This window comes from Porites lutea, chromosome 1 (genome assembly GCF_958299795.1).
Source record: "Porites lutea chromosome 1, jaPorLute2.1, whole genome shotgun sequence".
NCBI classification, from domain to species: Eukaryota; Metazoa; Cnidaria; class Anthozoa; order Scleractinia; family Poritidae; genus Porites; species Porites lutea.
In genome coordinates this window covers 31,736,226-31,755,526 of record NC_133201.1, presented here as the reverse complement: position 1 = coordinate 31,755,526, position 19,301 = coordinate 31,736,226, and positions in this window count along the sequence as shown.

The window sequence follows — 19,301 nt, the reverse complement described above, 5'->3', positions numbered from 1 at the left end:
ACCCTGAATTTTCATCTTTTAAACGTAGAAAAATTGACGAATTTGAATCTGGTAAAATGTACTATTTTTTAATTGCCTTGCTCTTTTACTTCATCCTTATTGCCTTACTTCAGTTACTGTAAATTATGTCTAGCATGACCAATCAATTGATTCTTAATTATTTATTCTTGTTTGCGTTTAAGAAATGTTCCGGGTCTTTAGTCTTGCTTGATCACTGTGGCTTTTCCCAGGCGAGGACTGTAGGACCTGAAAACGAAATTGAGAGAAGTGATCGAGTTTAAGATTCAGAGTTTTTTAATAAGACTTTATATTTTGCATCGTTGTTGTGTTTTGTTGAAAAATTAGTTTGCCTTTATAGACTGGTTTTGTAACGCATTGAGAAAATTTTTAGCCTGGCAACCAGAAACAAAGAATTTATGAATGCTTGTAAAACTGCTGTGCTGTTTAGTGAGTGAGATCTACCTAGAAAAAAAAAATAAAGACAAAACCAACGTAGCGTAATAATTTATCAGCATTAGTGTCGTAACGTGAGCTGACCAAGTTGGACGGACGTGTTGGTGAACGTGCATCAAACTCCGTAAACATCTACATATACATCTACATAATTTATTTGCAAAATCCTGTAAAGACATCTAGCAAATTAAAAAAAAACAAAACAAAACAAAACAAGACAAAACAAACAAACAAACAAAAAACATGCAACCTGAACCCTACAGAAAATAACGAATATCGCTTATGTGCCAGGGACTTTCATCCCCAATTGCAGGGCCGAGTTTTAGTCGAGGGACACTCCAGAGATTGCTCAGAGTACAACTTATAAAATGAAATCAGCCAATCGAACTGGCATTATATAGTGAAACATTTTTTCTTGTGCGTCATTTTCATTTTTTACTGAGAGAAAGTGAATGGTACGTAAATATGTAAAATGCAAAGGCTGGTTCACACGTGCGACGAAAATGCAAGCGCAAGTGAATGATTTTCCTTTCCATTTGTTGCGTCGGTTTTGCGTTTACACTTATGTTGCAGTAGTTGACCAGTGTATTTGCTTATTTGCTTGCGTGTGCATTTGCATTTGCGTTTGCAATTGCGTTGTACGTGTGAACCTGGCTTACCATTATAGTTTGAATGAAAGCTAGTTTACATTCCAAAAATATTTTCCCTCCATACTCACTTTTGTTCCTTCGTCTGCGACCTCCAGATCTCAATCGTCTTCGCCTCCCACCTTTTCGATTACGTGTACGTCTTCTACGTCGCCTAGATCGTCTACGACGTCTTCCACGTCCTCCACGTCCTCTTCCACGCCTCCTTTGCCTTCCACGTTGTCTACGACGTCGTCTTCCTCGTTGCCGTCTTCCACGAGGTCTTCTAGATCTTCTACGTCGCCGTGGATCTTTTGTTCGAATAATGACAAAAATAATATGAATATGAAGACAGTATCTTCTTCTTCTTCTTCCTTTTTTTTTTTTTTTTTTTTTTGGAGGGGAGGGGGAGGGGTGGAAGGGGAGCCCTCTTCCGTTGCCCTCGAAATAATCCTTTTTGCCAAATTCTTGCATAACAAAACAGCTATCTTATATTAGTAAAGTTTACAGGCCAATGCGGTGTTCTAAGTTTTCTATCATATCAAGAATTCTCGTATTTACATAGACTGCTAAATAGATTTGTCAAATACGAAGAAGCAAAACTCTTCCTGAAATTAACAAAAATTAATAATAAATAAATGAATAACTCTTTTATACACAGCCCAATTACACACCTTGCATGTTCAGATCTCCCACGGTGTCATCTAGAAACGAAATATAGTCTTGTATTTAGAAACATAGAGAGGTTATAAATTTATAACTTGTATATTTACCCTGATGTTTGAACACTTTTAGCGCCAAATAGACCTCTTTCGTTAAACAGTTTGTTTTTTCGGCCAAAAGCTAACATCGAAAAAATCCAAAGTAGCCTAAATATATATATATATAAAAAAAAACTAAGAGTGTAACCTTTGTTTTGTTTTGTTTTTTGTTTTTCTTTTTTTTTCTCTCATCCTTCTTTCTTCTACCTTTAGGCTCTTTTTTTCACACAGATGGCTGTAAATTTATTTATGCTCGTTTTCCAAAATAGGCCATATGTATGTATAACATAATAATAATAATAATAATAATAATAATAATAATAATAATAATAATAATAATTGTTCATCTGTTCTGATTGTAATTAGGGATATATTCTACAAATCTGGAAGCAAAACCTTCTGGTTTAGATGTTTACGCAAGGGAATGGTTATTGTAAATTTCATCCCTTAAAACATCAAGTGAACCTTTGTCTTCATTAAAAAATAATAATAATAATAATAAAATGAATAGATAAATAAGATAAATAAAACATGTTCAAACGCATGTTCTTAGTCCATTTTATCCTAATATCCATAAAAAGAGCAGGCCATTGAACTTCTCTAACACAGTTTGTGTCCAACAAGTGCCCTAATCGTGGTTTTAACCCGTTAAACTCAGCGAAAAAAAAAAAACACTCTTTTTTGTAGCCAGCAACCAAATACAATACTCATCAAATTTCGTTGGATCACTAGACTGAAAGTGAGGTTTTTTACATCTCACGCCTTCTAAACTAACTTATCTAACTTTCCCTGTTTGTACTTCTTCTCTCCTTTTGCATTGTTGAGATTAGCGTTTATTTGCAAATTGGTGATAAGTGAATCAAAATTGGCGAGGGCTTAACATGAAAATTGTTTCAACAAATGTGACGAATATTGCAGCTTTAAATCAAAAGTAATACAAAATTCCATGTTTTATCCCTCTAAAAGGGGAAAGCAAAGGATGACTAACAAGTGTACTGAAATTCGCCATTTGCTCTCATTTTTGAATCATTCTTGGATAATCCAGTTTTATATACCACGACATCAGAAACTTCTGAGCAGGGATAAAAGTGAATAAAACACTAAACTAATCAAGTCAACAAAAAAATATACACATATACATTTTCACTTATCCTAGGAGTGCTCAATTCATAAAATGTACAGAGCAAAATACAAATGCAAAGGATAAAACTTACTTTCCATCCTTTGCATTTGTAAAAGACTAAATAAATAAATACATACAAACAGCCTGTACTTGTAAAAACATAGAAAAAGTTAAGGAGTGCGTTCTGTTTTGAATAACCGTTCGTTCAACGACCTGTTAAATTTTCAATCAATTTAAAGGCCGATACACAATTTGACGCACAAAGCTACTTAGTTGAGTAAAGTTTATCTTCTCGCGCCTGCTTTGCATGGACCATCTTAAGCACACTCTAAGGGATATATACAAAAAAGAAAAAAAACAAAAAACAAAAAACAAACAAACCAAGTAATAATAATAATAATAATAATAATAATAATAATAATAATAATAATAAATAGAGGTAATTCAGAAAACATATTATTTGCACATAATTTGCTCGTTTGAGTGATAACTTTTTTAAATTCTATTTCAGAAAATTACCTTCATCCACAATATCCTCCGGTTCACCTGAAGGAATTAATAACGAAAGCACACGACTAAGTTTGTTTCATTCGCAGAACTTAGCTGAATTAACGGTGTATTTGTTGTTTTTTTTGTTTTTGTTTTTTTTTAAATTATGAATGATAATAAATAAAAGGTTATATACCGACGTGTTATTTTCTGCTACTAAAGACGTCATGAAACGTATTCGTCGAATGGGGTAAACTTGTGCAAAAAGAAAGAAAACTAAATGAACAAATTAAAAAAATGACAAGCTAATGATCTCCATTCTATACCTCATTGCTGCAAGCCCCCATGTGAGCAGCACAATAACTATTGAGTTTGCTGTGATTATTTCTGGCCTGACGCCATTAAGGCGTTTCGATCTTGATTTATGTTTGTCAGGATGTGTGTGAACCAGCTTGCGTTAAGCCGGGTGTTATAGAAACTTGTATGCTTCTACATGTACGACTGCGCTTCTTCGCCATCCAGGTCAAAGGATGATGACCACGAAGAAGTGCAAGAAAAGAAGTATATTTGACTCTGAATTCTTTTACGTTTACTTCATTGCACTTTGCGGTGCACAACAGTAATTTTTACAAGTTGACAATCATAAGATAGCCAACATACATGCATGTCGATGAAAACGATTTAACTTGTAAGTAGCCTAAGGACAAGTGCAAACCAAAACATAGTCCCATTAGTTGCACGGCCACGTCTTGAAACCTATTCATTTTACGTTATATGAGATGCGCCGCCAAGGCCTTCAGGCCTAACCCTGTTCAACACAATATTTGTACATCTCATTGCCGTCACTACGCTTGTGACGTAAAAATGCCTCATTTCACGTCATTTGAGGGACACAACACAAAAATTTCGTTTTTCTTTCTCAGATCTTATATACAGTCTTTTAGAATTCGTCGCGACTAAAACTCACCAATATCTGAAAAATTGCTCAAGGTTATTAGAATTTCGAATTGTAGCCCAGTTATTGCGTCATTCTGAATGAGCCGATGTTTTCCACATTCATGGGTTAGGCAAACGGTTGAAACTAATTCCGTGCGACTGTTAACTGGCCAATGAAGACCCAAATCACAAATAATACGTGGTTGTAGGACCCACAGAAGTCTTTTATCCCACAACTATTAACTGACACAATACAAACGATTATCAGTTGCCCTTACCATCTTCTGATGAATCATCAAACAGAGCTTTAGCTTCGTTTTCAGTTTCATAATCTAGAAATAAAAAGCGAAATAAAAGTCAGGATCACTAAAAGAAGATGTACACAGCAAAAGCAATACTACATGGAAAGCTCTTTCTATCCTTGTTTTTGTATCAAAAATCTCACTCGTTCGCTGCGCTCACTCGTTCGATTTCTGATACGTCACTTACACGTGCGTAAATACCGTACGTGCAAAACTATCATGAAGTATTTTACAAATACGAAATCTCAGTCCTGTGTGGAAGGTCAATTGTAATGGGAATCGATCTGCCGCAGGCGGCAAAAAATAACAAAAAGACTCTAAAATATAAATAATTTCATAGAATTAAGTAAACATTGTAGAGGTAAAAAAAAAATAGTAAACGGTCATTTTTATGAAAATAATGCTTGTTCATTTAAGGTTTCAGTTCTTGAAGTTTACGTTTCCTTTAACTCTCGGATTTATACGTAAAGTGATATCCCACCATGGTGCAAGGGGGATGGATTAATGGAACCTCTCCCTATAGTTCTGGATATGTTGAAGTATTTCGAAAAAAAAAAAATTACGCTCAGTAGAAAGTCTTTGATCGTCCCGGCCCTACAAGATGAGGTATATTTTATCGATGGTCGCCCTGCTGGAGGCCTGTAATGTCACCAAACATGGTTGCCATCTTAGCCGTGATCTTGCATTTTACCAAGAATTAGAAGTCAGTTGGAAACGGCGCTAATTGATAATTTTTTGTGTTTGACACGTTTATTATCTATCAGGATAACACATAAATAAGCAATTCGCTTCATTTTATCCACAAGATTTACTTTTATCATTAAAAGAAGTTGAAAAAAATGTATTTTCACTCCAAAATGGCTTGACCACCTGGTGCTCATGACGTCTTACCTCGTAATCATAGTAACTGACCAACAGTAAACTTGTCTCAAAATGCTCGAGAGAGATTTTAAAACGAACAGCTACTGAAAAATTCAAGTGCTAATCTTTAATCGTCTTGGAAAATTAGGAAAAACCTCAGAAAAAAAAACCTTAGGCGAGGTGACATCTAACCCTTTTCCCTTAAACGTCCGAGGGTTAAAAGAAATTCACATAATTCAATACAGAGACTTTGTAAGGACGTTACCATTGTGAGAGCTGTTGCCCCTAAAGTAATGCATAATTAGGGAGTTTAAGAAGGCTCATACCCATTTCAAGCTCTAACCCCTTCTTATTTGATGCCCCATAACTTTTTGGCTGCAAGTCACGTACGAAAAAGCTATAAAGTGAAAGGATATATCTAACATTGATCTTAATTTTAATTTTTTGGTTGTTGTTGTTTGTTGACATCACCGCTTGAATAGCAACAGAATATCGATGTCATGGAATTTCAAATTGGGAATTGTCTCAAAATCATGTTCTAGCAATAATCTGTTAAATCATTGAGTGCTCTACTAGTTTAGACTGTTGTGAGCCTTAAGCTTGGCAAGGTTTGGAAAAAAAAAATACACGAAAACGGTTTCAAAATATTTGTACTTCTCTTTGCGTCACCAAGCTTACGACGAAAAAATTCCTAATTCCACGTCATTTGAGGGACACTACACAATAATTTCATTTTTCTTTCTCCGATCTTGGATACAGTCTTTTAGAATTCTAATCGAGGGAAATTCGCCAATATTTGAAAAATTGCGGAAGGTTATTAGGATTATGAAACGTAACACCCTTATTGCGTCATTCTGAATGATCCGAAGTCTAGCGCTGGCATTGTGGCCCGCGCAAACAGTCGAAATTTTATATTGTTAACTGGCCAATGAACGAAGACCCAAATCACAAATAACCCTTGATCTTAGGACCGCTTGTAGTTCTCTGTCTCACGACTATTAACAGGCAAAATACAAACGATATCAGTTGCCTTTACCATCTTCTTCTGAATCATCAAACAGTGCAAGAGCTTTAGGTTCGTTTTCAGCTTCATAATCTAAGAATAACAAAAAGCGAAATGAAATTTCAAGAAATTCAAGAAAAAAAATAGGGCGGGGGGGGGGGGGATTCAAGACATTTAAGATAAAGCAGTATATTTTACGTAGAGTTGTCCTAACTCCGATGCATTGAGACTTCCAAAATAACATTTTTTTTTTCGGTTGCTTTGTACTAAAAAGGCCACTGAACAGTTTTGTACGTATATTCATTATATACATACTAAGATTAGTCTGCTACACAGCCGTTTTTAGTGTCGTCACGCAACGCTCCTCCCCAATAACGGCTGCTGAAAACCGAACTACATTCCTTTCCCGTGATTAGCCAATTATAATTCAGCTCCCATTTTCTAGAAGGTGTTCGCGCCACTTTGCGTTACTGTGACTCCTCCAATCGCAGCTTTGCTTTTATCGTTGCCCCATGTGTGAATGACAGAATAATCAAAATCGTAGCGTGAAGACAAGCAATTAACTACAGTGTTGTTGTAGTCGGGTCCTATTCAAAATTTAGGAGATAAGCAGCAACAGCAAGCAAGTCGAGCAAATTGCGATGCACAACATGGATGTGCTCATAAAGTTGCCGGGTATAGTTTCGAGAAATCGCTCATCGATAATTTATAAGATTGCTTTTTGAATCAGTACCTTTGAGAGTTTAGTCTTCACAGGAACACAATGAGCACATCCGGTACATTAAATTCTTCATTATATATCAGCACATATGAACGTTAAATGAAGAACCAACCGATCCTGGTAAAAGTCTTCTAGGCCTATCAAACCTTTTTTTCACTTGGAACTTTCTTGACCGCTTAAAACAAACTTTTTTGCAAACTAACCTTTTCGTTGCTTGAAAACACAGAGCCCGTCTAAATTCAGCGACGATTGATTGATTTGTCGAAAACTGAGAAACGTGCTCGCTTCCTAGCGCCCTGCGGTTCACGTATTGTCAAATTTCTTGTACGTGATTGGTTTGTTCGTTTGACCACAAACACAAAGGGAAAGGAATGTAGTTCGGTTTTCAGCAGCCGTTAGTGTGGAGGAGCATTGCGTTACGACACTAAAAACGGCTGTGTAGCAGACTATACTAAGATATACTCGCCGGAAAACTGTGTCGCAAATTTTCATATACATATGAGTTGTAGCCAATCAGAGAACCGAACGATGTTTTTCACATGTGATTCAGCGAGATTTTTTGTTAATGTGATCAAGTAGATTTTGTTCTCGCAGAAATTGAGCAACAGATCGGAATTTGGAATAGAATAGTTTCGGATTATTACTGTCACTGAAAAAAAGAAAAAACTTTCTAGAGCCTACAAAACAACAGCAGACGGCGAATAAAATAACGCAAAAACCAACAAACAAACAGATCGATAACAAACATTCAAACCGGCCATTTCATATAATTAGTGTACCTTTTTGTTTCTGTTTATATTATTTTGCGTGAATACCTATGTTCGCTCCTCCCATGAAGTATTCTATAGAATTATACGAAATCTCATTCCTTTGTGAAAGGTCAATTTTAATGGGAATAAATCTTCAACGGGCGTCAATCGTGATAAGGCCACCCAAATTTAAATTTACTTCAATTAAGTGAACTTTGTACAAGTATAGTAAATCGTAAATTTCCTCATCATTAACATTTTTAATAATAATAGTAATAATAATAATAATAATAATAATAATAATAATAATAATAATAAAAATAGATAATTTATTTGGTACTATTTAGCTAATCTTCCATAGAGCCCAACAATCATTATGCTAAGTTCAAAAACTGAAAGTTTCCATAGTTTAGTATCAATTATTATTTCACGTAAATCTAAAATTTACAGAGAATAAAAATCTCAGTACGTGGACTAACAATTGGCATTTTATTTAAATGATGTTTGTTCATTTTAGTTTACAATTTCCGTAAAACAAATTCACAGAATTCCCCCCCCTCCCCCCCCCCCTCAAAAAGACTTTAATTTCTTGTCGTTGTTGATATGTATTCATAGTGCAACCTTGAATGTAAATTATCCTAACGCAGCGCTTGTATGTACTTAAATGATCGCAGGGAACATTCGATACCCTTCGATGTCAAAGATCTTCACAACGTAACAGTTCACTCACTGATCTTATTAACTTTGAATCATTTAATATTGATTAAGTAATTGGACGCACAAGACAGATAAGTTGATTTGAAAATAAAATTTTCAAAACACTTGTAACTTCTAGACTGTCTTTAGGAACATCTAAAGGAAATACGTTTGAAAAGAAGTTATTTATTTAGGCAGCATATGGATTGCACAAAAGGAGCTCTTTTGAATTAGTACGCTTATACAATTCTATCATACAAAATTTAAGTAAATCTATAATTTTACCTTCTTTGTCCATAATATCTTCAGGTTCACCTTAATGAATAAATGAAGCAATTGAAGTTTATGAATTAGTCAAATAAGCAAGGTGATGTCTAACATGGACAAGACGAAAGAATTGGTTCATGCTTAGCGTGCTCATATCTAGTGATGGATACACGCAGGAAGTTTGGAGAGCAAGAGTTACTAGACTCCTCGAGCAATTCTAGCTTCTTGAGTACTGTCCAAACTTTTCCAAGTACATCCATAACTAGATATACTCACAACTAGAAGTATGCACCAATTATTTTCAAAAATATAGCTTAACAAAAATACTTGCGTTTTGATTAATTGTAAAATCTCGTAAGGCGCGGCACAGAAAAACAAACGCTTCCATTGGCTGGTTACAAACACGCAACAATCGTCTACAGTAGTTTGTATTAAAAGTCTTTTTTACAAACTGACAGTGAAAAGTCGCTCATTAACTCATTACTGTTCAATGTCAACAAAGCAGAAACAAAGGTAAAAGAGTCTTAAACTCCACCTAGTTCGTGAGAAGGCGTGGAGTGTGGTTTAGATTCGTTGAAACCATTTTTGTTGTTTTACTTGGCAAAATCCAGGAAAGTAATTTCTGCTTTGCGAAAACGACTGTCATCCTACGTTACTTATTTGCGGACAGTGCAAGAAGTCATAAATGTACTAGTGGTCTTAAAGGCTTCTTGGAGCGGCTTTAAGGGGCCTGGCTGCAGTTGTTTTTATCTAATAAGTAATTTCGCGTGTTATTGCAAGATAAATTTTCCCGCCTAGGATTGGTCGGTTATAACAAAAGGGGATACATTTTCGGTAGTTCTTTTTTTTACTTTATTTCAAAAGGATAAAGAAGCGTTAAAAACAGAGAGCACTTTATAATTATATGTGGTTTTTCCGCCAGCCAGAAGAATGCTTCTGATCCAGTTGAATGTCGATCAGTCTTAACGCCAGACCTTTAAGGGTCTCGGCTCTAACGAAAGATCTTCGCCGGTTTTGCTGTTGATTTAAGTGGCTACAAGCTCAATTCCACAAAAAAAAAAAAAAAAAAAAGACAAAATGCTACAAAGTTCTTTATTATTGTCTTCACTTATTGGACACTAGTTGAGAAACAAAAAAATAAAAATAAATTAAACGCGTCATTTTACCAGCGTAAATATAGGGCTTGGACGCACGCTATGTTATAAAACTACAACTTCACTACAGAATATCAACAAAAAAGACAAATAATGAAAATGATAAAAAAAAAAGAAAAAAAAAAAGAAAAACGATAATGATACCCTTACCAAACCATATGTATTTTGAAACTGATTTTAAAGTATTTGAAATGTATTTTCAGTATTTGAACACTATTTTCCTGTATTTTAATACTATTTGACAAAAAAATTTAAATTTTCGCCCCTGTTTGAAATATATCTTGAGTGTAGTTAAATTGTATTTCATGTAAAGGAAAACCTCTCTCATCAATTTACAGTGTATTTTGTTTAATAAATATGATTAAAATAGAGTATTTAAAATGTATTTTGGGCATAGAACCACTAACACTGTTACAAACAGAGTTCAAATAGACTATTTGAAATATGTTTTAAGGGCTGTTATGCTGACTGTAATTAAGATACTTTTAAATAGGGTACTTTAACTCTGTTTTGAGTTGTATCTAAAATGTATTTTGAGACGCATCCACTCACCAAGTTATAAACATAGTTCAAATAGACTATTTGAAATATGTTTTAAGAGCCTAAATGCTGACCGTATTTTAAATCCTTTTAAATAGGGTACTTTAAGACTGTTTTGAGTTGTATCTAAAATGTATTTTGAGACGCATCTACTGACAACGTTACAAACAGAGTTCAAATAGACTATTTGAAATATGTTTTAAAACCTTAAGAACTGACCGCATTTTAAATACTTTTAAATAGGGTACTTAAACACTGTTTTGAGGTCTATTTGAATTGTATTTTGGGCACACAGCACTCTGACTATAAAAACAGATTATCCATAAACTATTTGAAGTCTGCTTAAAGTCATCAAATGCTTACCTTATTGTAAATACTTTAAAGTAGTGTACTTATAACTTATTATTACTAGGGTGCAATACTGTAATGTCTTTTGGGAGACTCATACTCAGACTATAAATAAAAGTAACAATTTCACAAAGTTAATTTTTAAGCCTTCATCGTGTCACGAACTCATAAATGACTCAAAACAAGCTGTCACATATTGTGGACCGGATTCTCCTCCCAACAAAGTTCGAAGCTGAGCGAAAAATTAAATCTAAATTAAATAAAAAAAGAGAAGAAAATTAGGAATAGGTTTTAGCTTTGACTGACAGGACGTAACTGTGACAGTGTTTCCGATAAAAGATCTATCCGTTCCTCACTGTTCATTACCTGCAAGCTCTCTGCGAAAATCTCCGCGTAGATTTTAGCCGTGATTCAATTAATGCAGTTACGGGACTTTCCATAAGTTTTTAAAAAAAAACTTCTTAAAATCGCATTTTAATTTCATATAGAAATTTTTTCACAAACAGCCGAAGCCGCGGGCCGAGAACCGGATGCACGCGGTCAACAGAGGTTTATCTAAAATAAGCCCTTGAAATTACATAATAAATAAATTATCCAAGCTAAGATCTCACCTCATATTCTCGGCTTGCACTGTCACGCAATGAAAAATAAAAATGCAAACCATTCAATACAGAAGGACTAAAATTCTGGGAAATGAAAAAAGATAAATATACAAAAACCCTTGCCAAGAATCAGGTCTGTGAAATATTTCAAATGCGAGATATTGGGAAAAACGGTTTACCTAAATTTATAAAGCTTTGTATGGAAACGCCATGTTGGTGTCCTTTTCAGGAACACCAATATGGCCGCCGGATACCAACAGAAACATCTGTTTTCGAGTTTTCCTACTAATGCGTGAATTCTTCGCTTGAGGAACTCATAAAGATTACAGTAATATTTATTCTGAGACAAGGAATGTTTAGATTGCAAAATCTCCAAAAATCGGTAATGTTTTTAACCCACATAAGAGCTTTCCCGGCCGCCAGCTAAATGCCGCGTCACGCAAAAGCCTGGAAATTCAACCGTCCCCTCTCGCAAAACGAAGAACCGTTTCGAACCAAAAATGTGTTTATGTAAAGGTGTTTAGGTATTGTAATACCTTGTGAAAGTAGAAACTCAGAAGAATCGATAGTTTCTTAGTTTGATTTTTGGTGACGTCACGTGCAACCCAAGAATATATTGCATCAAGAAACAAAGCTCAGATATGAATAAACTCCGACATATGGTTATCTTTCTCTCATAGATTATTCCGCACATGCATGGCATATTATTTCTAAGATGTCACGCGCGACTGAAATCACGACTTCGCGCCGCGGTGATGTGACAAATGCACGTGATAAACAAACCGTCCGTTGTCCTTTGCTCATTTCAAATTATTGTACCGGCGGTTGCTGTGATGGCGGGTGCGCTTGATTTTACTGTTTGTTACGATCTTACAAAAGTATACATTTCAACTCTGCGGATTGTCTGAACACGTAGATGTTGCATTTATCACGGATCAAAAATGGGTATGACTCCTCAGCGACTGTTATGTACTTTGAAAGGATCTGGTTCAGTTTCTGTCCGAAGCACGCGGTCTTGTGCTGTCTTGTGTGTTAATCCAAGAGTCTTCTGTTATGTGAGTATTATACACAATATATGCATAACATGTTACTAAGACGCTTAAGTATACGCCATATGAGAAACAAATGAAGGGTAGTAAACATTTATATACTCCCGCCTGTACGGCAATTCTAGTTTTTACAGGGTTCCATGCTCAGCCTCGCTGTTCTCAGTCACTTGATGTCATGTCACCGACCTCTTTCATGTTCGTGTAAATTTGATGGTGTTATTCTTATGTTGTTCTTTATCAGCCAATAATTAAACGTTCAGGCGTAGCCTGCAAGCTTCTGATAATAATTGAGTAAAGCCGTGAATATAATAAAAAATGTAAGTTACATGTATGTAGATTATTATTTACCGGTAACGTAACACAATACTCTTTTGAAGCGGACGATTGATAGCCTGTGTACCGACCCCCTTCCCCTCCGATTTTTATTGAGGGGAGGGGGTTTGTACACAGGCTAAAGATTGATTTCAGCATTTCTGAAAAATTCCATAAGAATTTCCCGATAATTCGCAGGGAAATCAACGTAAAGTAATCGGCTAAGAGATAATTCCGGTGAAATGCTAGCGTAGGACTGTGTGGAGAAATTTCGCAGAAGTAAATCTTGCTTTTTCAGAGTAATTTTCGACGGTTTTGTATTCATTTTATTTCATGAATTTAAATGGTATTTTCATCCTGTTTTTGTACTGTTTTCATGCTCTTTCGACCGATTTTTGTACTGCTTTCAGACAACTCTAAGGCTATTTTCTTACAATTTTATACTGTTTTTGCATTTTTGCATCCTATTTTTGATGTATTTTCACAATATACGCGTGCTATTGCTTTTCTTCCTCTGTGGTATTTTAATACTATTTTCAAAGTATTTTTATTGTATTTGCAAATACGATTAATAAATTTCGAAACCCATTAAAAAGCTATTAAAATATATTTTGAAGCATAACATTTTAATAGCGTTTTAAACAGGTTAAAACACCTTTAAAATCAGTCGAAAAATATATTAAAAATATATTTTTGGACCTATTTTAAACCTGTTTTTTTCAAAATACGTTTAAAATTACCATTAAAAATAGTTTTAAAATAGTATAGCAAATTAAAATATGTTTCTGAAACTGTTTTTATCCTGTTTTTATTCCGATTTATAAGATATTTAAAAACTATTTTAGACCTGTTTTGAGCCTTGAAAAAGCCCTGGAATTTTTTATATATTTTAAACGAATTTAAAAATACATTAAAAATTCTTTTTTAATAGCGTTTTAAACAGGTTAAAACACCTTTAAAAGCAGTCGAAAAATACATTAAAAATACACTTTTCACCCTATTTAAAACCTATTTCACAAAACACGTTAAAAACAGTTTTCAAAAATAGCTTAAAAATACATTCAAAACAGTGTTGGATTTGGTAAGGGTAGTCATAATAGTGATAAAATAAAAACAGCAATTATAGGGAAAGTATAATGCCATACTGAATTTAATGCAACTTACTGTAAACTAGCTACGTTTCTTTTTTTAGGTTTTTGTTCTTTAGACGTTTTAGGGGCATATCTGTACAAAAACTCACGAGAACAAGTAAATTTATAACGCATTTCTGTAAATGAACTGTCACAGAGAATAGCTAATGATTTTACCAATAAAACTACCAGTAATTGGCAAGAGAAAGTAAACTTTCATCATTTTTTAAGGATAAATATACCACTACATTCAGGGTTGACTTAAAAATTTGGCCTTTGCGGTCCGACTCTTTTAAGGCACCATCTCTAGTAAGCGACCACCAAGCCTTTGCAATTTGGGTGGTAGCTTGCTGGAGGTGGAATTTGGAGTCAGTTTGGTACAAAATCTACTTCTATATTTTCAGTCTATGTCGTTTTTTCGTTCATGAACTTATTCGGTTTACATTAAGTACAATGTAGCTTATTCCCTTCTTTATCTGTAACATACCAAAAGCACCCCCCCCCCCCCCCACCCTTAAAAGAAAACATAAGCAGGAGTAAAAACTGATCTGTTCAAATATCTTAAGACTGTGCTGATAATCACTCTTCGTATAGCATTTTTAAACCTCTAACAACATCAGTTTTCCTTACCAATTTCTTTTGAGTCATCAAACAGTTCTTTCGGATCGTTGTCTACCGCATAATCTAAAAAGAAAGAAAGTTCAAGGCACAAAAGATAAAACACGTGAAACAAAGTTCGGGGGAAAATGAGAGCAGTCCTTTTTTTAACCAGGATCGTTTACTTAGATGATAACCCGCGTCGTGCTCATTTGCTTCCTTACTCCAGATATTCACTTTCCGACGCCGTGAATATAAAACTGTAGGCATGCAGTTTAAGAATGTATGAACTTACCGTGTTCAAGTAAGGGTGACGCTATATTAAAAAAAAAAAAAAAAAAAAAATGTCAGTTAATTTCAGAATTATTATCAAGAGTGAATTGTCGGACAGCAGAAATAATATCTTGAAATCTGCTACGCAGAAGGATCATTTTGTCAGATAAATGCTTGATAGCTTTGAATTTCATGAGCAATTTCAGACAGAAAATTTTGATTTGCTGCCGCTGTTTTTGACCCCCTCCCGCGCGTACAAATGATCGCAAAGGCCACTATATTCCTTTCATATATAACTAAGTAAATAATGATAATAATGATAATATACAATTATTAAAACAAACAAACAATAGCGACAACAAGACGTTGCAATTTGTTCAAATTGTTTTGCAAAAACTAGTACAATTAAATAGACAGCATAACTATCAAATCTTGAAACGTGTTCCATGTATACTTAATTAACCAAAGGGTCACTTCATGGGATTTATTTTTTCTTTATCATTTAAATTTCCTTTAAAAACAGTTCCAAGATGAACTTTCTGATGCTTCGTTGTTGACATTAGACTCGATTTTTTTGGAAGAGGTTTTGTATCAAAGTGCTGATTCTCGCAAAGGCCATTTGATACCAAAAAAGGAATTGCTCAATTTATCGCCAGCCTCATTTGAGCACTCACTGACTATTCGTAAATATGTCCTTTCATTTTATTTTAAATGAAAGGCTTTCTTTCCTCAAGCTTCTTAATAAATTACCCCCGCATCAGTACCCATTGCCACACAACTGGGCATGTATATGCAGGAGCAAGGTTGGACGATAAAAAGTTACCGCTTGTAACCTTTGTATAAATATCTTACCTTGACATTCAACAGCAGCAACCAGCAGTAAAACTGCTACAAGCCAGAATTTGGAGCCCATGATCGCTACAGCTTTCAGGGTTGCAGAATACAATGGGCAACTACATTTCTATGCCCTTTTATTCACTTGCTAGATCCATTAAAAGCATTGATCTGAAAGTCAATACGTGTTTGCCCTTCCTATATTGCTCTTGCGATAGTTGTTAAGTTCTAAAAATAATGGTCCAATTTTGTTATTTAGTACTATACTTTTTTTGCTAGATTAATTGTTTCCTGTCATCTGCCGCTACATGCTTGCAAAAAAAATAGTTGTACGTAGTTGTTAGTGCTTCCTGATGAAATATGTTTGGATCCTCTCCATTTAAACTCGACAGGGGCATTTTGTGTATGAGTAAAGGCACTGAGGCAGATAGTTATATTTTATCCAAACACGGCAATATCCTCGATAGATACCCATTAAGGAGATATTCTAACTGGTAGTCAAAGAAAGGGGGGATAAACGCTTATGTCACCAGGTATAACACTTGGAAATTGTCTGTCCTTACGCGTTGAATGAAAAGACATCTGAAAGAAAGTATATATGATTTTAATGCAAGAATGATAGCAGAAAGATCTTTTTTAATTTACATCCGACAAGCCATCATTAGCAGAATGTTTTTGCACTTTAACCCGAAAAATAAAAAAAATAAAAAAAAAAAAAAAAAAAACCTTTTAATAAACAAGTAGTATGATCAACTACAGGCTAACTAGTAGAAACGGAAAGAACATTATTGTCGACAGAACAAAACACACTCGTTTATTGGCTATTACTCGATTTCACGTTTGCTAGCTTGTAGCTATAGGTGGGATGATCAATCCAAAAATCTCGGGCGTAATAGCAAAGTCCTCAAAGCATTTCAATTGATGCGCTGAAACCTAATACCACACTCGCTATTTTGCGCATTGGGTAATTGCAACTAGTTTAACATATTTTAGGCGCCATTTAAACGGTTATTGTTGTTGTTTTTCTTTTCTTTTCTTTTTCTTTTCTTTTTTTTTTTGTTCGTGCTGTATAGACTGCAAGTAATGCAATACTACCATTATAATAACTACTAACTCCACATCAGCTTACACTTGACACTGATACGGGTTAAGAGATAAAATCAATATCCCGTATGGCAAATTAAGGAGCTGATTCTCCTCACTTCACTTTATATCCATTGTCGATGTTCTGAGACCCAATACAAAGATGTTCGCTATTTTGGGCATCAGTTGATTAAAACTGCCCATGTTAAGGGTCATTTGAAATATTGCATGACATGTACAGTTTTAGCTGGTCCAGTACCCGCTGAATAATTGGCGAGAGCCCATATTTTGGGGAGGTAAAGTACACACTCAAGGATTATGTAGTGTTTAAGGCGATATAGGCAAAAAGAAAACTTAAAAAAAAAAACGAAACAAAAAAAAAAAAAAAAACACAACAAACTTTTAAAGGAAACTCCTTGAAAAAAGTGGCGATCTTTATTTAAATACAGGTAGGCCTGTTCCATACGATATTTTGAACTGATGCTATTCTAACCTCCAGCAACATTTTCTTGCCTTTTCCTTGTTTTTTTTTTGTTGTTGTTGTTGTTTTTTTTTCACTTCCATGACAAAAATTCAAGGAAACAACAACAACAAAAAAAAACAACAGCAACAACAACATACGAAATCTACTATTTCCATTCAGTTACTTAAGGCCCATTCCATTCATTACAGGACGGTAATTTCAACTCGGTTCGGTTCTACTAAATTTTGGTAGGCCCTTCATACTGTTTTTTTTACACGTCAGAAATAGTAGGTAAATCACATGGTTTCTGCTTTTTGATTTATTTTAGCTATATTATGTTTAGCGTAACAAATCCACTAATTCCTAATTCCTTATTATTGTTTGCTTGTCGCAAGATCAACGTTCTGGTTCTTGTCTTCGTTACCCCCGGGCAGAGATTGTAGAACCTGAAAATGAAATCAACATCAGTGATAAAATTTAAAATTTGGCATTTTCAAAGATACTATATTCTACATGGTTGTGTTTTGTTGCCCAAGTTTTGCCTTCTTGGACTGGTTTTGTAGTGCATTGAGAATTGTTTTTTTAGCCTAACCAGAAGCACAGAATTCATGACTGCTTGTGAAACTGGTGTGTTACTTAGTGAGTGCCTTTGAGATTTCTACTTTAGAGCGACGGTCAGGAAAAATCGAATCGTGGCAAGAGTTGAAAAATAAATTCCTTTCAATTTTTTTTCTTTTTTTTTTTATAGACAGCTTTTAGGTAGATAAGAAACCTAAAGTAAATTGTTCCTGCCGAAAGCTTTTTATTTGTGAGAAAAATTAGAAGATCGGTTTTCGATGTCGCAGTCTCAGATTGCCCTAATTTTTAACCTGAAATTCGCTAACATTAACCTTCCTGGCGTTCGCAAGCGAAGCCGCATGGAGAAATTTGGACACTTTCCATGAACAGAATTTTTCTTTTCTCCCACTAAAAGATACTTTCAGGGCAATGGCGAAGCTCATCGTACTGAAATAATTCAAAAATGAGGGATAGGTTTTCAGGATAAAAAAAACTTAAGTTCGTTACTCATTTTCGACGACAATATTTAACACGTGGTATAACTCCAAATTCTCTTAATGCTATTTCAATCACACATTTAGACATTCATTTAAAACATACCTGGGAATTAGCTTGGGGTATTGAATGTAATCTCCGTAAGACACCGTCGAAGTTCAGAAATTTTCACGGTAGGTCGGCGGTAATTATGTAAAAACACTTCCAATTTCGAACGCACAAAAGTAGATATTTACATCCTAAAGGCTCGGTTTTTTTCTTGTAGGTTTTTCCATTGCAAAATTTCTTTTTTCCAATCAAAGAGTGGGGTAATAAAGTAGAACTGGGTCAATTTTAGCCATTTTGAGACACTGAACCCCACCAGACGGCGACTCTTCGTGACAATCTGTTCCGTGACTGCACGTGACATAACATACGTTTGAAAAGCCGTTAAAATGACAGTCACGGAATCACGGTAGTAACGCAACGCAATTCTTGAAAGAGTAACATTTTCGATCCCGACAGTATTTTGAAGAAGAAAAAGTCAAACGCGCATTTCCTGGTACTCACTTTTTATCGAAAAATATGGACTTTAACAATGGTAATTCGCTAAGGATGACGGAACAGGAAGATGTTTCGTCTTCCTACTTTACGATCGAGGAAACTTGGAGCCGTTAAATATGTTATTTTGGTCACGCTTCACTATTTTTACCGGACTTTGATGCTTTCGTTTTGGAGGCTGCCTAAAGAAACCCAAGACAATTCTCAGGTATGCTTTAGATGAGTGTCTATAAATGTGGGAATAAACGAGGAACGGGAAAATTTGGAGCTATACCAGACGAAGAAAAATGCCGCAGAAAACAACTACTAAATTAAAGTTTTTGTCACCGTAAAAAC